The 22,883-nt window shown below is 32.1% G+C and overlaps 1 long non-coding RNA gene and 3 other non-coding genes across 4 annotated transcripts; all 4 read left to right on the top strand.

The window, feature by feature from the left end:
• Window positions 1–10,316: 10,316 nt before the first annotated feature.
• LOC125421102 (uncharacterized) lies at window positions 10,317–12,633 on the top strand. Its single transcript, XR_007239262.2, has 2 exons — window positions 10,317–10,694; window positions 12,106–12,633. It is a non-coding gene; the product is annotated as an uncharacterized LOC125421102 (long non-coding RNA).
• Window positions 10,841–10,926, top strand: LOC112490792 (small nucleolar RNA SNORD25). Its single transcript, XR_003054988.1, has one exon. It is a non-coding gene; the product is annotated as a small nucleolar RNA SNORD25 (small nucleolar RNA).
• Window positions 11,011–11,157, top strand: LOC112490814 (small nucleolar RNA snoR136). The gene has a single exon (XR_003055009.3). It is a non-coding gene; the product is annotated as a small nucleolar RNA snoR136 (small nucleolar RNA).
• LOC112490795 (small nucleolar RNA SNORD96 family) lies at window positions 11,880–11,969 on the top strand. The gene has a single exon (XR_003054991.2). It is a non-coding gene; the product is annotated as a small nucleolar RNA SNORD96 family (small nucleolar RNA).
• Window positions 12,634–22,883: the final 10,250 nt, after the last annotated feature.

The following is a 22,883-nucleotide window of genomic DNA, read 5'->3' on the forward strand; positions in this document are numbered from 1 at the left end:
GAATCTAATTCAGAGTCATAAAGATTCTGAAATGTAACCTAACTTATTTAAAATTGCAATTTCAGAAATTCAAAGTCACAACGACTCTGAAATGTAAACTAACTTGTTTAAAATTGCAATTTTAGAAATTCAAAGTCACAAAAATCTGAAATGTAAGCTAACTTGTTTAAAATTGCAATTTTAGAAATTCAGAGTCACGAAGACTCTGAAATGTAAGCTAACTTGTTTAAAATTGCAATTTCAAAAATTCAGAGTCACAAAGACTTTTAAATGTAAGCTAACTTATTTAAAATTGCAATTTCATAAATTCAAAGTCACAAAGACTCTGAAATGCAATCAATCTCACAATTTGAATTCAAAATTTCATAAAAATAAAGTTACAAAGATAATTCAAAGAGACAATTCAGCATTTTAAAATCATATTTTTAGAAATTCAGAATTGCTCAGACTCTGAAATAAGCAAACTCACTTTCCCACAAAAAATAGGATAGCAATTACACAACAATTACAAGGAAACAACAAAATTTAAAGTCCATTTATGCATTAGTTTTTTTTTTGGGGGGGGGGGGGGGGGGTAATACATAATATCTTTATTATTATTATTATTTTTTGGTAATAACATATATCTGTATTAGTTGAGTATTCAATAGTAAATAATTATTTCCTATGGAACCAATTACTATACAATTTTCCTTTTTCTTTGGGTAACAAACCAACTACTATACAAGTCATTTATGCAATTACGCAACAAAATTACAATGAAACAACAAGATTTAAAGTCCATTTATGCAATCAGTTTCCCACAAAGAAATAAACAAAAAATCAGAGTTAAAAACAAATAAACACAGTCAAATTCAACGTCACAACATAGAGACTCTGAAGTCTGAAATTCAATTGAAGCACATTTTTTATCCATCCACAACCAGTGAAAGTTTGAGATAACAAAACAACTTACCTTAAGTTATCGCAACTTCACTTGAGCATAGAGCCACGCTCGACACAACCACGAGCCACAAAGCTAGCTCAGCTTGAATCCTTTAACTAGAATGGCCAATTTTCTCAAAAATTAAAATCCAAGAGTCAGTAAACAATTAATATTTGAGATAATCAAAGAAAAATAAAAAAATTTGAAATAGTGACTTTTGAAATAAAGTGTTGGAACCATTTCTTACTGCCCGGAGTCCATATTTGCACTAAAACACCTATCCGGGTCCGTAACAGCTTCCACTACTTGGATTCTTAAAACAGATCTTGTATCTTCGAGTATGGACAAGCCCTTTTGCAAATCGATTACTCCCCATACAAAGGCAGGTAGGTTTTCATTAAATCTCTTAGCTTGAGCCCTAGTGATCGGCCCGGTCTTCATCCGTATCGGATCAGTACCTCAACGGGTTATCGGTTGTACGGAGACAGGCAGATTCTCATCATTCCACTCCTCTTGAAAATGATTTGCCCTCAAATCAAAGTCATCACCTGCAGCAAAAGGAGATAAGTCAGCAATATTAAATGTAGCACTATCATTATGCTCACCCGATAAATCAAGTTTGTAAGCATTTTCATTAATCCGCTTCAAAACTTGAAAAGGTTCATCTTCACATGACATATGCTTGGACTTCCTTTGTTCGGGAAATCTCTCCTTCCTCAAGTGCAACCAAACCAAATCTACAGGTTCAAAAACAACTTGTTTTTGGTCTGGATTAGCACGCCTTACATATTGCTCAGTTGTTCTCTCAATATTTGCCTTTGTTTTCTTATAAATCTTCTTTATAGAATCAATTTTTTGTTTTCCATCTAGATTAGCATGTTCACTTAAAGATAAATGTGTTAAATCTAATGGAGCCAAATGATTAAAACCATAAACAAACTCAAATGGTGTATATTTAGTGGCTGAATGCAAGGATCTATTATAAGCAAATTTAACATGTGGCAAACATTCTTCCTATGTTCTTAAGTTTCTACTAATTAAAGCCTGTAACAATGTAGACAAAGTCTTATTTACTACTTCGGTTTGTCCATCAATTTGTGGATAACAAGTAGTTGAAAATAGAAGTTTAGTTCCTAACTTAGCCCATAAAGTTTTCCAAAAAAACTTTAAAACTTAGCTTCTCTATCCGTTGTTCTAGGCATACTATGCAACCCAAAAATTTCCTTAAAGAATAAGTTAGCAACATTAAATGCATCATCAGTTTTATTACATGCAATAAAATGTGTCATCTTAGAAAATCTATCCACAATAGAAAATCTTGAATGCTTACCTATTCTTGACTTAGGTAAACCAAGAATAAAATCCATAGATAAATCCACCCAGGGAAAGGAAGGAATCGGCAATAGAAGGTACAAATTGTGCGGCTTCAACTTGGATTTGGCTTTTCAGCACTTCAAGCATCTTTCACATATTTTCTATACATCTCCCCTCATGTTAGTCCAATAAAAGTGTTCTTGTAGCAAGAATAAAATTTTTAAAACACCAAAAATGTCCCATTAAACCACCACTATGACCTTCCCTCACTAATAATTCCCTAATGCTACAATTAGGCATACAAAGTTTGAATAGGTCCTAAATATTTATCCAAAGTCACTATTATGCTCATAAAGTTATTTTAATTATTCAAATCCAAGCAATCTAACATGTAAGGTAGAAAAAAGTACATGCCTTCAGGATAATGCATTAGTGACCACATTTTCTTTACCTTTTTTGTAGCAAATGACATAACGAAATGTTTCAATGAATTCAATCTACTTAGCATGCCTTCGGTTAAGCTTTCTTTGGCCCTCAATGTACTTCAAAGATTCATGATCCGTATAGATCACAAATTCTTTTCGCATGAAGTAATGCTGCACATTTCCAAAGCTCTCACCAAAGCATACATCTCTTTATCATAAGTCGGGTAGTTTAGTGCAGCTCCATTTAATTTCTCCCTAAAGTATGCTATGGGTCTTCCTTATTACATTAAGACAGCTCCAATACCTACACCCGAAGTGTCACATTCAATTTTAAAAATTTTGTCAAAGTTAGGCAAAACTAGTAAAGGTGCATTAGAAAATTTTTCTTTCAACAAATTAAAAGATTTATCCTATACTTTTTCCCATTTAAAGCCAACATTCTTTTTCACAACTTCCATCAAAGGTGCTGCGATGGTGCTAAAATCCTTGACAAATCGTTAGTAGAAACTAGACAAACCATGAAAGCTCTTCACTTGGGTAATGGAGGTAGATTTTGGCCGCTCTTAGATTGCTTGCACCTTGGATTGATCAACTTTTATACCTGTAGCACTTACTATAAATTCTAGGAAAACCAACTCATCTTTACAAAAATCACACTTTTTCATGTTAACAAACAACCTTTCCTTCCTAAGAATATTTAAAATTTGCCTAAAATGTTCTACATGCTTATCTAGATGCCTACTATATACAAGAATATCATTAAAATAAACAACAATAAATTTTCCAATGAATGGTCGCATAACATGATTCATTAATCTCATGAAGGTACAAGGTGCATTAGTTAAACCAAATGGCATTACAAATCACTCATACAATCCATACTTAGTTTTAAATGTGATTTTCCATTCATCATTCTCTTTCATTCTAATTTGATAATACCCACTCTTAAGATCAATTTTAGTAAAAATGTATGCACCATATAATTTATCTAACATATCATCTAACATACGAGTTTGATGCCTATATTCAATGGTAATATTATTTATAGCCTTACAATCTACACACATATGCCATGAACCATCCTTCTTATATACTAACAAAACAAGGACAGCACATGGACTCATACTTTCACGAATGTTATATTTATCAAGCAACTCGCTTACCTGCCTTTATAGCTCCTTTATCTCCTCGGGATTGCTTCTATATGCAAGCTTATTTGGAATTACAACTCCCAATACAAAATCAATTTGATGTTCTATCCCTCGGATAGGTGGTAATCCTTTAGGAATTTCCTCTAGAAAGACATGATCAAATTCCTACAAAAGAGAAGAAATAGAACTTGGCAATTCAAGTTCTTTGGGATTAACTTGATCATTCAAATACAAATCTTTAAAAATCATAACCAGCAATGGTTTCTTAGTCAAAATTGCTTTATTAAGATCACCAAAGCTAAGATAAAATTTTTTATTTTTCCTTTCTTTCCTTTCTTTTCCTTTCTCTCTCTCGGTCACCACACTTTTTCCTTCACTCTCGAGTTTTTCACCACATCTTTTGGCCTTCTCAATTTTTTTCTCACTCTCGAATTGGCCTTGATTTTTCTACTCAATTTGGGTTCTAGAAACCTTACCTAGTTGGTCTTGCATGGCTTGGACTCCTTGGATTGGTGTTGTTGTCGTGAGTGCCATGCTAGTTCTTTCCTTGAGCTTTTCAGCCTCCCCCCTTTGTTGTATTTGAAGTTGGTCTCTAAATACCCCTTTAGGAGTCAATGGTTCCAGCTTGACCTTTTTACCTTTAAATCTATAAGCAATAGCATTCTCTTGACCATAATGTATAGTATCCTTGTCAAATTGCCATGGTCTACCAAGTAAAATATGACCCGTAGGCATAGGCACAACATCACATAAAACAATATCCACGTATTTATCAATGCTGAATTTTACTTTGGCTTGTTTAGTTACTTTCATCTTACCACTATCATTAAGCCATTGTAATCTATATGGTTCGAGACATTTAATTATTACTAAGCCTATCTTATCAACCACAAAATTACTAATCACATTAGCATAACTTCTATTATCAATTATCATACTACAAATCTTAACTTGGAATTCACATAGAGTGTGGAAGATATTCTCTCTTTAAAGTTGCTCCTCATCTTTGTATACGGTAAAGACTCTCCTAGACACCAAACTCAATTCGACATTTGAAACTTTTAAAATCTCGGCCTCATCTTCAAATTCTTCCTCTTCTTGCTCGGTTTCACCTCCACTTTCCTCACTTTCGGACTCTAGCTCACCATTACCCTTTAATACCATAATTCTCCTATTTGGGCATTGGCTAGCAATGTGTCCTCGTCCATAGCACTTGAAACACATAATATCACAAGTTCTAGAAGGTTTACAATCAGATTTACCTTCATTATTTAGTGTTTTGATAGATTCGGCTTTGGACTCCCTTTTTGGTCGATTGGTGCTCTCTTCTCCAAGTTTCGGCTTTTGTCTTGCTTTAAAGGTGGGATTGCTTCTCCAAGCACTTGGATTTGATCTCCCACTATTTGAAACTCCTCCCAACCATGCACTTGTACCCTTCCTCTTGAATTGATTCTCAAGTTTGATAACCACATGCAACATCTCTTCCAATTCCACATATTGTTGCAATTCCAATTGGTCGGCTATTTCACGATTCAATCCACTTAGAAACCATGCCATGGTTGCTTCTCTTTCTTCATTCATGCTCAATCTTATCATGAGCATCTCCATCTCCTTGTAATAATCCTCCACAGACCTACTACGTTGTGATAATGATTGAAGTCTTTGATGTAGTAACATATGGTAATGAGTCGGTACAAATTGCTTCCTCATGGCTCTTTTCATTTGTCACCAAGTAATAATCAATTCATCACTTACTCTCCTTCGGATATTTTGCTCATTTGTCCACCATTGAAGTGCATAATATCCAAATTCCATTGCTGCCACTTTTACCTTTTTAGTCTCCGAATAGTTGTGACAATCGAATATCATCTCCATACACTCCTCCCACTATAGGTATGCCTTCGGATCACTTTTTCCAATGAAAGGTGGTCAACCCTAATATTTCCAAGATCATCATCCTCCTCCATTGCTAGTCTCCCAAAGTTTTGCCTTCCTTGAAGAGCATAGATGTCTTCAAAATCCTCTTCCAAATTATCTCCATAATTTCCTCCTTCAAAATTCTCCGTATGGCGTCCACGACCTCCTCAACCTCGACCTTGACTTCAGCCACCTTAGAATTCTTGCCTAAGATTCGGCCCACCTTGTGATGTTTCCAACATGTCCATCCTTTGATCTAGGTGATCAAAGCGAGCATTCATCCACTGTAATTGCTCTAAGACCGCCATCATGTCTGTATGCTCACCTTCATTTCCTGAAGCTCGGAAATCACCATTGAATCCTTCGGATTCCTCTTCATTCATTTTTAAAGGTGGATCTCCTCTTCTCACCCTTGAATCTGCCATGTTAGTATGAATAACACACAAATAAAATAGAATCTCACCAAAATCACTCCCTTACGTGTTTCACTTAAACAAGGTCTCAACACTCGTGTTTACACACTAGTTTCGATTTTTTACCCTCTTTTAAGCTCATATACACTTGCATTTTTCCACTCAAAGAATTAACTCCAAGTTCTGATTAAAACACCCAAAAAATAGTAATTATATCACAAGTATGTTTTAATTAAACTTATCAACAAAACAGTAGCAAAAAGCAAGCAATACCGAGTGAATTAATAAAACCTAATTCTCGACTTTTCTAAGCAAAAACAAGGTAAATCAACAAGCAACTTTTTAGAATGAAATAAGAAGCTATCCAGAATATGAATGAAACAATAACTCAAGAATGAAATTTAGAGAAAGAAATTCAAACACGAACAAGAATCAATTTGAACAAAAAAATTAAGTTAGTTGTTGGCTGTTGTTTTTTGTAATTCAAGTTTTTGTATCAAATCCTTTAACAAATTTTTAATCCAATTAATTTAGCATCCAAAATTCAAATATCCAGCAAGAAAAATAAATCTCCAGCAACTCCAAATATTGAATAAATAGTCTACAACTCAGCTGTTCAAAGAAATTTCTAGCAAACAAATTTCAACAAAATTGGTCCTTTTTTTTTTTATTCGGCTTTTCTTCTTCTTTTTTTTTTTTTAACTCAAAAAATACAATCTCAACTGCAATAGCAACAATTAAATTGCAATTTCAACACCAAATAACTACCAAACTCGAGACCACTCAATACAAAGTTTGCAAAATTTGTGAATTTTGTATTTGTTGCCGCAAACTCACTTTCTTTCTTTCTTTCTTTCTTTCTTTGAATATATGAATGCAAATATTTAAGATCAAAAACAGCAAAGAAAAATCAACAAGGATGAAAAACAACCAACAAATTAGGAAACAAAATATACGATAAAATAAAGAACCTGATTTCGGCTATGAATGAAATTTTTTTTTAAAAAAAAATATGCTGAATGTGTAGGAGTATGAAACAACCTTAACGTAATGTTAAAATTGTAGAATAACACAAAAATAAATAAAGCAAATAATGATATATCAAACTTAAACAAAATCTTGGCTCTGATACCAAATGATATAAACCTAGGTCGATTCATACTTAAACCCATATTATATTAGCTCGGATCTCAATTAAGTTCAAGTTCTTATGGTAACCTTAACATCTAACCAACCTGTGATTAGAAACTTTGGTTTAATAAAGACACCACAATAGGTTATGGATGTCCTATTGATAAGTCAAAACTAAAACACACACTCTCTAATGGTGTTTTAAGTGTTCAAAAAGAACAAAGAGAATTCTATATCTCAAATAATTTTTGAATATTATTAAAGGTGTGTTCTTCCTCAAAAATAACCCCTTAAATAGGCTAAACTCACAAAACAATAAACCCTAAAAACATAGGACAAAACTGGCCATATAGAACAGGAAACCTAAGTTGGCCAAATTTTCTTTTTCCTTTCCTAATCTAATTTTGATTAATTAATTCCTTTATTTTGAATTGGAAATTAATTAATTTACAATGAAAATAATAAAATAATAACTTTCCTAAGTTGATTTGTCCAGCAAATAAATAAATAAAAACCAAATAGAAAACTAATTTCCTAAAACAAAAAATCAAAAACAAATTAGGAAATTAAATAATTATCTTTTTTACTAAGCTGTTTTTGACCAATTTAAGCTCCAAATCAGCTCATATATACTTTATAGGATGCCAAATAGGATTATTATTGAGCCCCACACGTTGCTCTTGATTGGAACAAAGAGAAAATATCAACTCAATAAAATACAGTAAAGCTAGCAACAAAATACAGTAAAACCGGCAAAACTCTCTTCTATGTGCACACCTCCTGTTGGATGTTTTAGCTTCTATCTTGTCTTGATTCTATGACCTCTTAGATATATTCATTGAATCCATCAAGTGTTGGAACTATTTCTTACTGCCCGGAGTCCATATTTGTACTAAAATAGCTACTCGGGTCCATAACAGCTTCCGCCATTTGAATGTTTAAAACAGACATTGTATCTTCGGGTATGGACGCCTTTTTAAGAATGGATTACTCTCTATATAAAAGTAGTCATGTTGTCCTTAAATCTCTTAGCTTGAGCCCTAGTGATCGGTTCAGTCTTCATTCGTATCTGGTCAGCACCCCAATGGGTTAACTCTAAACTTTTAAAGACTTTTAAAATCTTTCGAATTCTAAATTGAATACACCCCCCTTAGTGTGCTTTGTCAATATGCTTTGTAACAGCAAAATCTTCAGCTTTATTGTGTTTTAGAAAAATAGATTCCTGCTTATCCTTATTCTTGTTAACAATATGTGAAGGTAGTTTGTCTACCTTAATATGTTTGATTCTTTCCTTTCTTCGCCTACATAAAAAAAAAAAAAAGAGTCTTCAGTTTCTAAACAAGTTTGTGAGAAAAACATTCTTTTCTCCATAATATTAAGTGTTTATGGTTTTTTAAATTCTTTCTTCCTTTTTGAAAATCGGTATCTTCTTTATCATATCAACTATACTTTGAATGTTAATATGCTCTAAACTTGCTTCTTTAAGGATTTTGTCCATCAAAAAACATGAGGAACATGAGGTACTCTCATTGATCCGATTATTCTTTTTCAAAGAATTATGGTTAGGTTATGATGTGGGCATGGAAACCTAAAGGAGAGTATCTCTGCCATATTAACGCAGTGGTTCTGTCCGAAATTCTTTGTGAAAGCCTTTTATTTTCTAATGAATTCGGCAAGTTATACTTTCTTGTTAGATTGATAATTTTTTTCTGCTAATTGCTTAATCCTTGAGATTGTGCTATATTACATATATCATTTTGATGCATCTTTGAAGGAGCTGCTGGGGATAGTGAAAGCTTACATATTTAATTTGATCTTCTTGTCTGATTATATTTGGTTATCATTTTAGACAACATGATGGCTATATTGATTACCATTTCTCTAAACAAAACAAGAACTGAGATGTAATTTTTGTTTGGTTTTGGTTTATCCGTCAAAGTTATCATTATCGATAGAAAATTTTTAAATCGTGATAACTATTGAATTTACCCCAAGTTGTTAACCAACCAATTTATTTTTCTTATTTTGAATATAACTTCAGGCATCTATGGTGCCATTAAGAAATATGATGAACTTTAAAGGTTGAATGCGGTATGAGACTATGCACGATGCTAGTGCAACTTATGACCCTCTGATTTGAAATTTCGGGGCAGGGGATAAAAGAAAAGAAATCTGTACAAAGCAAGTTTTCAATATCCTGCTATTTAACAAAAAGCTTTCAATATCCTGCTCCTCTATATTACACTACTTCTGTTGGGGTCTTTGACTCGACATGTTCTTGTTTTAGTGAAAATTTGAAGCTTTTACTATTGATGTAACCTGTAATTGATTATTTGTTGCCACACAGCAAACAGGCTTTTGAGTTTCACTTTATGTTAAGGATTGAATAATCCTTTTCTTTTATATACGGCATGCATTATTGGAAGCCAAAAAAAAAAAAAAAAAAGCGATCTTTTGCTTTTCTGAACTATAAAAATGGGGACAAAATGATATGTCAAAGGCTGATTTGTTTGGTTTAAGTTATTCTTTTCCTTATGCTTTTCCTCTAAGCTCAAGGACGAAATTGCAATGTTCGAAAATTCCTGTTTCTCTTAAATATAAAACAAAACGATATCTACGTCTATAGCACATTCATTCAAGCATTAAAAATAAAGTTAGCTTACCCCCGAAAAAAAAAAAAAAAAAAAAGAGAGATTAAAAATAAGTGGCTGCATATCCCTTTATTTATTATTATTTTTCTTTTATGCTTTTTATATTTCATAAAATGGAAAAATCGGGATTGTGATATAGCCATATCTATTTGAAAATTCTTTTTGAAGCCCATACGATAAATAAGCCCATGACATAAATTAAGGTTGGAGCTAGGCCCATGATCTCAAAAAAAAACAAAAAACAGAAAAGTATATAAAAATGAAAATGCCTCAAACCCTAATATAAGCATTTTTTAAAAAATAATAATAATAATAGTTATTTTTTCGATAGAAAAATTAGATAATATTGCATCAATTTCGGAATAATGACAAGTAATTTAGGGAATTTTTTATTTTTTATTTTTTTTCACATGCGAAAAAAACAAGTAACAAAAGTAATTTAAGGGTTTTAGAGAAAAGACTAGGTAGGGTAAACGGCGGCCGATCAAATATCGGGGCTGTGATCCCAGCCGTTGGATTACTCTACTCCTTTGCTATATAAAACCCCCGTGGATCCTTGAATCAAAGCACCGTTTCTCACCTCCTCTCTCGGCAGTTAGGGTTTCTCAGATTCTCCCCCAATTTTTAGTGTTTCGCTTTCGTTTCTCTGTCTGATCTGGTTTATTGCTAGCTAGCTCCATCCGAAGAAGCAAAGAAAGCTTCACTATCTGGTCGGTGGGATCTTATCAATTCCCATTAGACTCGTTCCCTTGAAGCAACAGTAATAGGTGCTGTTCTTATTTTGTATATAATATCCCTCTGTACTTTCTATCGCATTGGGAATAACATTGGAGCAGCTATATTCTTTTTTGTTTATACGCATAGTTAGTGTGTTTTTTATGCTAGTAAATGGATGTGTTTTCAGATTTATATTACTGACAGTGATGAGCCTTAACAGACCTGTAATGATTTGCGGATATGATCGCAGATCTTTATGAACATCTAAGGGACTGAGTTAGTTTTGTATTATCTCTCCCAGTTTTTCAATTTCTATTATCGCAGATCTTTTTTTTTTTTTTAATTTCAAAATGAATCTGAGGTGTTTGGGCTTCACGCAATCGGTTCGGTTCTGAATTTACATGAATTTATTTTGTTTGTGTTTTTTTATTCGTGAAGCTAAAAAAAAATACCTGTTCCTCTCGCTATCCATTGCGGCCTTATGTCGCATTTGGACGTTGGGGAACTACATTCAAATCTTCAAAATCAAATTGTTTTGTGTGTCTGTAGTTTGTATTTGTTAGTTTTTCCTCTAGGATTTGTAAGATTTTGGATTGATTTCTGTTATTTTGAATTCCTTCACCGTTTTTTTAAGGGCAGCAAATTCTGTTTTAGTATTTATATATTGCCTAGGTAAACGTCGCACAAAAAATTGATGCTCCTCCTAATGGAGCTACTCTGTTTTTTGATTGTCTCATATTCCATTGCCGTTTGGAGCAGCGTTGCTGCTATTATCTCTTTGTGACACATTTTTATAAAAAAGAAGTTCTACCCTGGTTATCTTTTTTCTTTTTTTTTTTTTTCTTTTTGGATCTATAAGAATCTCTTTCTATTTTTGGATTAAATGTGACGGTATATGTACTTATTTACGGCAGCAAATCTTTGTTATGTTTGTATATTGCCAAAGTAGACGTCACATAGAAAATCCTACAGCATTGACGGTCCTCCTTATGGAGCTCCTCTGTTGTGGGTTGGTCTCATATTCCATCGCCTTGTGGAGCGGCGTCGCTGCGAGTACCTCTTGGGACCGGCCATGAGACGCACACTTTTAACTATACCATCTTATAATTCAATTTTTACTCAATTGGGTTTTAGTTTCCGTAGCATTTTACATAAATATTATTTCTTTCATTGTTAATTGTTTTGTGGTGGTTTGGTTTTTTTTTTTTTTCATAATAATGGCTTGTTTTGATGGGGTACCTATGATGAAATCTCTTACAAAATACCATCTTTCGGGACTGAATGGCTGCATAAGCCTTGCTGTATTTTCTGCAATTCTGAGGTTCTCCAAAAATTATATGATGGTTTGAGTTATTTGTTTGTTGGAAACTTTAACCCAATTAAAAGTTTGTTTTGTTTTGATTGTGAATTTTTCAGCTATTTTACTTCGTTGAACTACTAGTGATGATGTAATGTTTGCAGGTCCGGTTCTGAATTTACATGAATTTATTTTGCAAATAACCCAATTAAAAAAATACACAGATACTTATCTGAGGGATGAAGGAAGAAAACCGAGGGAAAAAGCAGAGGTTTCTTTTGCTTTGAATGGAACGGATTGTCTGGAAGAAAGAAGCAGAATTTGGGATGAAATTGCAGGATGGACATCTGGAAGAAAAATAATAATAATAATAAATAAACAAATAAGGAGACATTGAAGTAATTTTAAATTTTTATTAAAGATAAAATAGATATAGATGGGGTGTAGATGAAAAGGGATTGTTGAGAGGGAAGGGTATTTTTTTATTAAGGCCTTTTATAATATTTAAAGGGTATTGGATTAAAGTTTCCTGTTTTTTACTTCAATTTAACGGGCGTCTTTGAGGCCCACAATTAAATGGGCTGGCCGTAGATAGAAAATGATTTTGGCAGGCCAGGGACTGTTTATTTTTTGTTTGTTTGTTGTCCGAGTGCTTCTATTTACACAAACTAAATATCTCTTCCCATTGCATTGATGTATCAAACTACTAAAACAGCATCGACCTTTTTTATAAAAAAAAAAAAAAAAAAAAAGGGCATTAAACCTATTTTCTTTTACCTTCTTCATGGTGCACCAGCTATCTTCTCCATTGCGCAGCAACCATTGCCGACAAATGACCTACGGCAACCTTTTGGGGAGTAACGCCCACCATCTGCGGTTATTGCTCTCAGAATCACAGCAATTGGCAGGCAGTGAGAAAAATTTAATTCGGGAGAGAAATTGCGATGGCTAGCCAATCGCCGGAGGCTAGTGAATCTCATCAAGTTTGCTGTTGTATGTAGAGGAAGATAATTCTGCAGAAAATAATTCTACAATTACAAAAAGGAAAAATGAAAGAATCAAAATATTCTTTCGGTAATTTTGAATGGGAATGATGTGCGAAAAGAATTTTCCCTAGTGTAGAAAGCACTCTGGTTTCGTCGTTTTCAATGGGCTTGTTGCAAAGATCAGCCTGTGGTATAATTAATCAAAATACCGAAACTCCAAGTAAAGTGCAGTGCAGAAAACGAAGCATCAAAAACTGTAAAATAATAATAATAAAAATAAAAATACTAGAGAATTTGAGCAGGTAGAATTAAACGGTGCATAAACAAAGTCGAACCAAAGCAAATCTCTGGCTGCCTAAGTCTTACGAAGCAGATTGCCGTTATCTAAAGCGTGTTAAAAATTATCTGTAGAGAAATATATAATGAAAATAATACGTATTTACATATGGTTTTAAAATATGTAAATAAAAAATATTTATAATTGAGCAAAGAAAATTGAATTTGATTATAATATTTTTAAAACTATTTTCATGCAAGTGTTTTTCGTAAGCAGATTTTAACGGATTTCAAAGCTTCTGAACACATCATTATCAAAGTTTTTCAAGCTTCTGAACACATCATTACTAAAGTTTTTCTGAGTATCTTTGTTTTATCATTTTTATTGTTATGCCAAAATATACGGAAAATTATATTTTCTTTGTTTCTTTTCTAAGAGCTTGAGGGAAGAGAAATTACAAAATCCATTATTTTTTCTTCTTTTTTCCTTTTCTTATTCCACAATCCCAAAACGAAAAATAATTAAATTTAATTAAAGGCAATAAAGATAATTTAATGCCCACAAATCATTCAAAAATTTAATAAAAATGTTACAATTCTGTATATGAATTATTTAACGACTTAGGACTATACAAGATTCTGGTGGTAAAGCTTTGCATTCAGAATATATAGGATAAGTAGTTGTGACTCTTTGAACCTTCATTTGTGAAACTGTATCTTATTTACTAACTAATGGTAGATGCGATATCTTTGAACCATTTTGCGTCGTTTGTGTAAATGACAATATAGTTCACACAGATTCCTCCTTGATACACTTCAGTTCTCATTGTTGTGTTCATTTTGGCCTTAAACACTTGCTTGGTTCTGCAAGAGTTTCTAAGTAATTGTGCCTTTAACAATTCTCTTTTGAACCGGCCATTTTTCTCTCTCACATAGGTAATTCATTTTTCTAATGTAATCAGCATCATTATGCAAAGATTACTAAACACACATTTATAGGAATCATTAAAAGCATATTTTATGCTTAAGCTTTTTTTATCACTGTTTCATCATAAGAATGGACAGAGGATTAACCCTCACAGTGATTCATACCAGTCTTTACAATTACGTTGTCCCATTGAATCTAGAGCTTGGGATCTCTAGTCAACTACGTTGGGTTTCCATTGTATCGACTTTATTCACTGGCTTTAATCCCATTTCTCTCGATGATTTCTCAGCTAATTCTCTATTTAACCCTTTCGTTAGCAAATCCGCAATGTTATCATTCGATTTTACATAGTCTATCGAGATAACTCTGGTTGATATTAATTATCTAATGGAATTGTGTTTAGACTTTCTATTATACGTAACATTTTGTGTCCTGCCAATCGCAAATTGACTATCACAATGTATACTTATTGTTGGCCCAGGTTTCGGCCACCTAGGAATGTCTTCCAAAAATTGGCATAGTTATTCTCCTCTTCACCACATTTTTAGTGTTTCGCTTCCATTGTATCGACTTTATTCACCCGCTAATGTAAATACATAGCCACTAGTGGATTTTTGATGACATTGCTTTGGAGCTTGTTTTAGTCCATACAAGAACTTCACCAAGCTACAGACTTTCTTTCTTGTCATCTCTTCATCGAGATCTCCATTAAAAAAGGTTATTTTCACATTCATTTGATGTACTTTAAAATCCTGTAATGCAGTGATCACCAGTACCATTCTTATAGAATTTATTCTCGTCACTGGAAAATAAGTATCAAAATAATCAAGTCCTTTTTATTGCTTGTATCGTTTAATTACAAGCCTTACCTTGTATTTATGTGTAGTTTCATCTGCTTTCATTTTCTTTTTAAAAATCTATTTGTAACCCAAAGGTTTACAATCTGGAGGAAGATCTACTAACTCTCAAGTGTGATTTTGCAAAATGGAATCAATCTCACTTTTTACAGCTTCTTTCCATAAATTTCTTTTAGGAGAATTTATACCTTCTTAGAAGTTTTGACGTTCACTTTCTAGCATGTAAATTAGAAAATTTGAATCATAGGATTTTTCCATTCTTACTCTCTTACTATATCTAAGCTCAACCTCAGTCTCAACATCAGTTTCTTGATCTTGATCACTATCATGATTATCTTTATCGATAGTATCATAAGTTCATTTAGACGAACTCGGTCCTTCTTCCACTTTATACAGAAAAATACGTTTGAAAAATGACACAATTTTTTATTCCATTATCGTATTCTTGTTTATATAAGGAATTTCTAACCTATACATAAAAAACCGATATGCACTCTATTTTGTGCACATCCTACAAAGATGCAATCAACTGTTTTAGGACCTCTCTTTACTCTCTTTGGAGTTGGTACCACAACTTTGGCTAGACACCTCCACACTCGTAAGTAATTATAGTGTAATTATAGGAAGGTTGTCTTCCTTTCTATAACTCATAGGTGTTTTTAGTTGGTCCTTCTGGAGCACCTTATTTAAAAGGTCGTTTGCCGACAAAACGGTTGCCTCCCACAAGTTCTGAGGCAATGCAGAAATTATCAGCACTGCATTCATCATTTCTTTTAAAATTCTATTTTTCCGTTCAACCACACCATTTGATTGTGACGAGTATGGTGGATTAACTACATATATTATACCATGTTGAGCACAATATTCTCTAAATGGAGTCACATACTCCCCACTACGATCATTTCTTATCATTTTAACTTTTTTGTTGAGTTGATTCTCAACTTCCATTTTATAGAGAATAAATTTATCTAGTGCCTCATCCTTACTCTTAAGCAAGTACACATAGCAATATTTCGTGCTATCATTAATAAAGGTAATAAAATATTTATTACCACCTCTAGTCGGTGCAAATTTTAAATCACATACATCGCTATGTATTAAATCCAAAGGTTCATTATTTTTTTCAATCGTTTGAAACAATAACCTCGTTGATTTTGCCTCTACACATGTTTCACATTTATGTTTGAAATAAATTTCAAACGTAGGAATATGATTCAAGTTAATTAATCTCCACAAAGAATTAAAATTAACTTGACCTAGTATACCATGCCATGAAATAGAAGACTCAAGTAAGTAAACAGAAGAAGTACTAGCTTTATTATTAATATTCTTTGGCTTTACAGTAATTACATTCAACTTGAATAATCTATTGACTACATAGTCCTTAGCCAAAACATTCCAAACTTTAGACAAAATCACCTTATCTGACTAAAACACGAAGCGAAAGCCATGTTTGCATAGCAGCGATTCAGACACCAAATTCTTTCAAATGTCTGGAACATACAATACATTATTCAGAGTAAGATCCTTCCCAGAAATCATCTTTAGGATTACTTTGTCTTCCCCTTGGATTTCTGAAATGGCAGAGTTACCTATGAACAACTTCGCCCTATTTTCCTTTTATTCGAAAGAGGTGAACATTCTCTTATCTGCACACATGTGGCGGATTGCGTCTATATCTATCCACCACTCTTTTGGATTAGAGCCCACTAAGTTCACCTCAGAGACAACAGCACTTAGGTCAATTTCATCAACCTCTCTTATAATGTGCTCTAACATTTGTGTCTCTTTATTCCTCTTTCCTTTCGGCAGTCTACAGTCCGCTGTTCTGTGACCCATGCTATCACAATTGAAACATTTTCCTTGGAACTTGAATTTCTTGAAGATGCCTCCTTTAGGCCTCAACTTGGAACTTTTCCAGCTTTCTTCTTATTCTTGAAGCTACTTCCATGCTTCACAATATTGGCCTTCACCACGGCCTTCATGGATCTTTTGTCAGACCTCTTATTGTCATCTTTAATTCAAAGTTTTCCAACAAGAACCTGCATATCCGTTTCCTTTCTCTTGTATGTGAGATAATTTCTAAAGTCTCCCTAACTAGGAGACAGCTTTTCAATCATAACAGCAACTTGAAAGACTTCAATAATGAATATCTCTTCGGCAAGAAGTTCTTAGATGAGCACTTATAACTCATGTACTTGGCTTATCAGTGGTTTGGTATCTACCATCATGTAGTCTAAGAATCGACCTACAACAAACTTTCGGGACCCAGCGTTCTCACTCTCGTACTTTCGATCCAGAGTTTCCCACAGTTCTTTTGCTGGCTTCTTGCCATATTATACTCCCTACAAGGTATCATATAGGCCATTCAGGACATAATTCTGACCTAAATAATCGAAATTCTTCCAAGCATCCACTGCCATCAGAGTCTCTTTATTACTCTTTTCATCACTTGATGGTACGTCCTCAGTTAGGAACCTTACAAGGCCCAATGTCGTCAAGTAGAACAATATCTTCCATTGCCACCTTTTAAAATTAAATCCATCGAACTTCTCAAGTCTCTTTGCATGATTTGCAAGAAAAGGCACTTGAAATACAGGAATCTGAGTTGGGACTTGTGCAATAGGCACATTTCCACTTACTGATTCTGTAAAATCACAAAAACAAAAATCAATTAGTTATTTGCAAACTAATTACAACCAAATTCCAATAGGAAAACTCACAAAAGATGTGATTTTTATGGTTTCTGTATACATCATAAAATTTCTGTATATACCCACAAAATTACTTTATACATCCACCAAGGCTGACATCATCAATTACAATGATAATATCAATGTTGACATCATTGCCACGTGTCACTATTACTGATGTGGCACTGCCATGTGTCACTGTAGCACTACCACATGGCACCCGTGCTGATGTTGCGTTCGCCACGTGTCATTCAATCTAACATGGCAACTGACTTGTCTGCTGACATCACACATGTGGACATGCTTTTATAACACGTGTACGTGTCGCCCTCTCTAACTTACACGTGTCACATACAAAGGCCGACACGTATCACCTGTTTCATCGACACGTGGCTTGTCCGTGCGACACACGGTATTTATATAGACGGACACGTGTCACCTGCCACAAGTCGACACATGTCACTACTCCTTGCTTGACACATGGTTTCACACTGGTCAACACGTGGCCTCGCAGCTGTATGACACATGGCCTCGCCACGTTGCCTTGCCATTGTGCGCCATTTGACATCACCTCATTGCACCATGTGGCTCCACTCGTTCCTTGACACATGGCAGCTCGTTAACAATTGGCAAGGTTTCTAACGGGCCAAATCTCTGTTGGGCTTAGGTTTTGGGCTTAACAGTAACATGTTCTAACCACGGGCTGAGCTTTAAAATTGGGCTAAGTCCAACAGAATTTTAAATTCAAGGCCTACTAACCCATAATCCTATCCATACCCGTTTTTGCCATCCATTAACCCAAATTTTGACCTGTTTTCAATCTCAAGCCAGATTTTCTCTACCCGTTTCATTGTTAAACGGGTTTTCCGATCCGATTTGAATTTTAAAGCCATTTTTCACACTATTCCAGCACTAAAAAACTGTCGGAAAACCAACCAAAGGTTTAGAAATTCATAGGCAAATGATTTTGAGGAAAAAATTTTGATTTAAACAAAAATATATAATTTGCCCAAAAATTTTAAAACCCACAATGATAACAAAAATTTATTTACTAATTTCTTTTCTCATCCTTTCAAACCTGGTACAAAGTATAGATCAAATCATGGGCATGTAAAAATATGAAAAACATTTATATATAAATATATATTTTTCCCTTTTAATAACTCAAAAAATAAAAAACACTACATGCCCATCCATTAAATCTACAATAGTAGGGAGGTTTTTTATTATTATTATTATCTCAATAACACGAACTCAGGTCAAAATCAAGAACAAATAGTCTAACATCCACATATATCTTCATATACGGGTATAGTCTTAATATTGTAGAAAAATATATTATGAGAATAATATGTAAATACATATGGATCTAAAATATGTAAATAAAAATATTTACAATTGAGTAAAGAAAATTGAACCTATATATCCTTAGTAATTGATCTGCTTGTTGAACAATAAGTCAGAGACTTGTGTGGTACCATAGTGTCCTTAAGAATAGTTTCGTCCCACGGGTGTGAGTGTTTTCCAACGGTAGTCTTTCAGAATACAACGGATTTTAAAACTTCTAGACACAGCACCACCAAATCTTTCCCTCGAACTTTCAGAATATCTTCGCTTTACCACTCTTATTGTTATGCCAAAATATACAGAAAACTATATTTTCTTTGTTTTTTCAAAAACTCACACGAGGGAGGAGAAGAATGATTAAGAGAAATTACAAAATGCACTATTTTTTTTCTTCTTTTTCCTTTTCCTTATTCCACAATCCCAAAATGGAAAACAATTAAATTTAATTAAAGGCAATAAAGACAATTTAATGCCCACAAATCATTCAAAAATTTAATAAAAATGTTACATTTTCATCTTGAATTATTCGGTGTATCATGGAAGACAAGTCTCAAAATAGCCAAGGGCCTAATGTATTAAAAAATATTTTTATATATCAAGTTTGTAATATATAAATGGTATATCGGATTTCCTATTTTAAAGATTTAAAAACATATCTGCTAATGTATGTTATAAAAATGAAATGGTAAAATGATATATATTGATATGTAAAAGAATTATTGTTGAAGTTGGTAAACGTTATCTATGTTTACATATAATATATGTTAAATATGAGATATTTCTATATAAAATAAATGCTTTTAATTTAAAATAATAAATATTATATATTTCATTTAATATTTTTGTCTTTAAATTTGTTGACATGCATATAAAACATTTTTGGGACATTGTTTGTTATTTTATAATTTGTAAAATGAAAAACAACGCATCCAATACAACCTAAGTATTCTGGTTTTACATATGAGAAACCTCGAGTTTAAAAACAACTTATTCAACACAACTTAAATAGTATGATTTCATATGTGAGAAACCTCGAGTTTAAGTAGAATTATCCCTCTCCAAATATAAAACCGAAAACTTTCTGTGACATAGCTCAGTGTCATAATTATAGTTTGAATGCGGAAGCTCCAATGAATATCAAAAAACAAAATTTATTAAAAAATGTAAGAAAATTTGTGGTGTTTTTTCTTTCTATTTCTCTTTCTTTTTTTATTTATTATTTTTTTTGTTTTAAACACCTAAAAAATAAAATTACTTCAAAGAATCTTCAATTCCCTAAAAATATTCTAGATTCTGACTGAATTATTATTACGCGAAAAATGTGAAATGGGAATCCATGAAAAAAGAAGAGGTCAAATTGAACTATATGTGACAAACAAACAAACAAACAAAAAGAAAAAAAAAAAAAAAAAAAAAAAAAGGAAAGTACTGGGAGGATGACAAATATGTGACACGTGTGGAAGGATCAGAGGGACAGGTGTTGAAAACATTATTAAATGCTGAAAACTGGTAAAAGAAAATGCCCACTCCCACCACGAAAAGAAAATTAGAGCCAAAAATAATAAAATAAAATGAAAATAAGGAAGTAGAAAAAAAGGTGACGTTTGGACTTGAGATCCTCCTAACGGTCATAAATTACGAACACATTCATAACGGTAACTTCAGCGAAAGAGCCTCCTGAAAAACCAATCAGGAAAATCAGACACAGTGGGCTCCACATGATTAGCATGGCTGTGACTGTGCTGTGCTAGGCGGCTCATACACATAATACACACACACATATATATATATATATAAATATAAATACGTGTAACGTGTTTCATCGTCTTCTTCGCAACTAAGAAAATATTAAAAAAAAAGCGACCAATTAATCTTTGTAAATTGATAAATACCACTAAGAGTCCGGGAGTCAAATACAAATACCACTTTATTCCACTCCTTTACACTCTCTCCCCCAATTTATCACATAACGTGTTTGACCTCTATTATATGTTAACCCAATCCCTCATCCCCCTACTCTTTCCTCTGTCCCTCTCTCTATTTTCTTCGCTCGGAAGGCAACCGTCTTTCCTACCCGTAATTACGATTTTGTCCCTCAACAATAAATAATAATAATTTAACCAATTACCACTTTCCTTATACACGTAATAATGAGAAAACATGATTTTTTTTTTTTTTAAGTTAGTTGTTGAAACAAAATCAATTCTATTCTAAATTCAACTTTATATTTTCCTTTTTATCTGTGAATTCTAACTGAATACTTTTAAGTTTACAAGCAGACAATTTGTTTACCAAATCATGTTATTTATTGATGTGGTAAATAATGCATTATTGTTTTATTAGTTGAGATAAATAATATGAACTAAAATTATAAATGAAGATAAGTGGTGAAACCCATTCCACGTTAGTAAAATATTATTATATCATTTTTGACAAATGGTATTAATAGCATCACCTATTAAGTTTTGATCATCAATTTTTAATAGTATTATATAATATTATATCAATTATTAAATAAATAATATTATAATAAATTTTTTATTCGTTTTATATAGCTATTTATTAGAAGTAGTTTTAGGCTTTATTTGGTAAAGTTTTTTTTTTTAGTTTAAAAGCTTTATTTAAAAGTTAAAAGCTTTTTTATCAAAAAATAAAAGTATTTGGCAAAAGTTAATAAGTACTTATTAATCAAAAACTAAGCTTTTTAAATTGTTTTAGAGAAGTTCAAATTTTGAGCTTCTCTAAATTTTTTTTTTTTTTTACTTTATATGAAAATTTAATGAGTATTTAATACAGCTTAATGAGCATTTAATGTAATTTTTTTATTTATAATCAAATACTTATTAGCTTTTTAATAAAAATTCTTTTTCAAAAAGATCTATTATACAAAATTTCAGCTATACCAAACAGACCATTATACATATTGTCTAAATATTTAAGTTTACAATTCAACTTTCTCTCCATTACATTAAGAAGAGAAGTTTTGATTACACTACTAGATAAACTGTACTTAGTTTTTATTATAAATTTATATTTTTACCCATTTAAAATTATTATTGAAGATATTTACTAATTAAATATATTTGTGTTCATAAATATGTAATTAACATATTAAATATATTTAAAAATCTGCGATTAAAGATTTTTAGATATAAATATTTCAGATATAATTAGAAATATACGATTAAATATTTTAAATGTATTCTACTAAATGTTTATAAATACGAGAATCTCAAATATATTTATAAATATGTAAACTAAACATCTCAAATTATTCAGAAAAATACGATCAAACATGTTTAAAGATATTTATAATTTTGAAACCAAATATTCCAACAAATATATTTTTTTATTACCCAAAAGTTTTTTAACCCAAAAACAATTTGTGAAATTTTCATAGTTATCAATTTTGTCTAAAAACATTGTAAAGAGTTTGTGAAAGAGTTTGTGAAATAGTATTTGATTTATAAACAATTTGTGAAAAAAAATATATTTTTTTTAATTTAGTTAAGCCTTTTTATATATTTAAATGATAATATATAAAAAAAGATATGTAAAACTATGAAAAGAGTTTTCTATTAAGAATTCTAGTATAAAAGAATACTTTTATTTTTTTGAGAAAAAAGAATATTTTTAGTAAAAAACCTATCAAAAGAATATGCTTTGAATATTATAAATCATGCCAATGAAATTCCTAACTATGAAAAAAAAAAAAAAAAACGATTCTAGCATTTTTTAAGTAGAATATAGAGCTTTGATATTAAAAAAAAAAAGAATACTACTGAACTTATTAATTACAACTACATTTACAGGTTAGGTAGGTTGAATATTTTTATTTATATTTATGAAATACAA

The sequence above is a fragment of the Ziziphus jujuba genome, chromosome 10 (genome assembly GCF_031755915.1).
Source record: "Ziziphus jujuba cultivar Dongzao chromosome 10, ASM3175591v1".
In the NCBI taxonomy this organism is placed as follows: Eukaryota; Viridiplantae; Streptophyta; class Magnoliopsida; order Rosales; family Rhamnaceae; genus Ziziphus; species Ziziphus jujuba.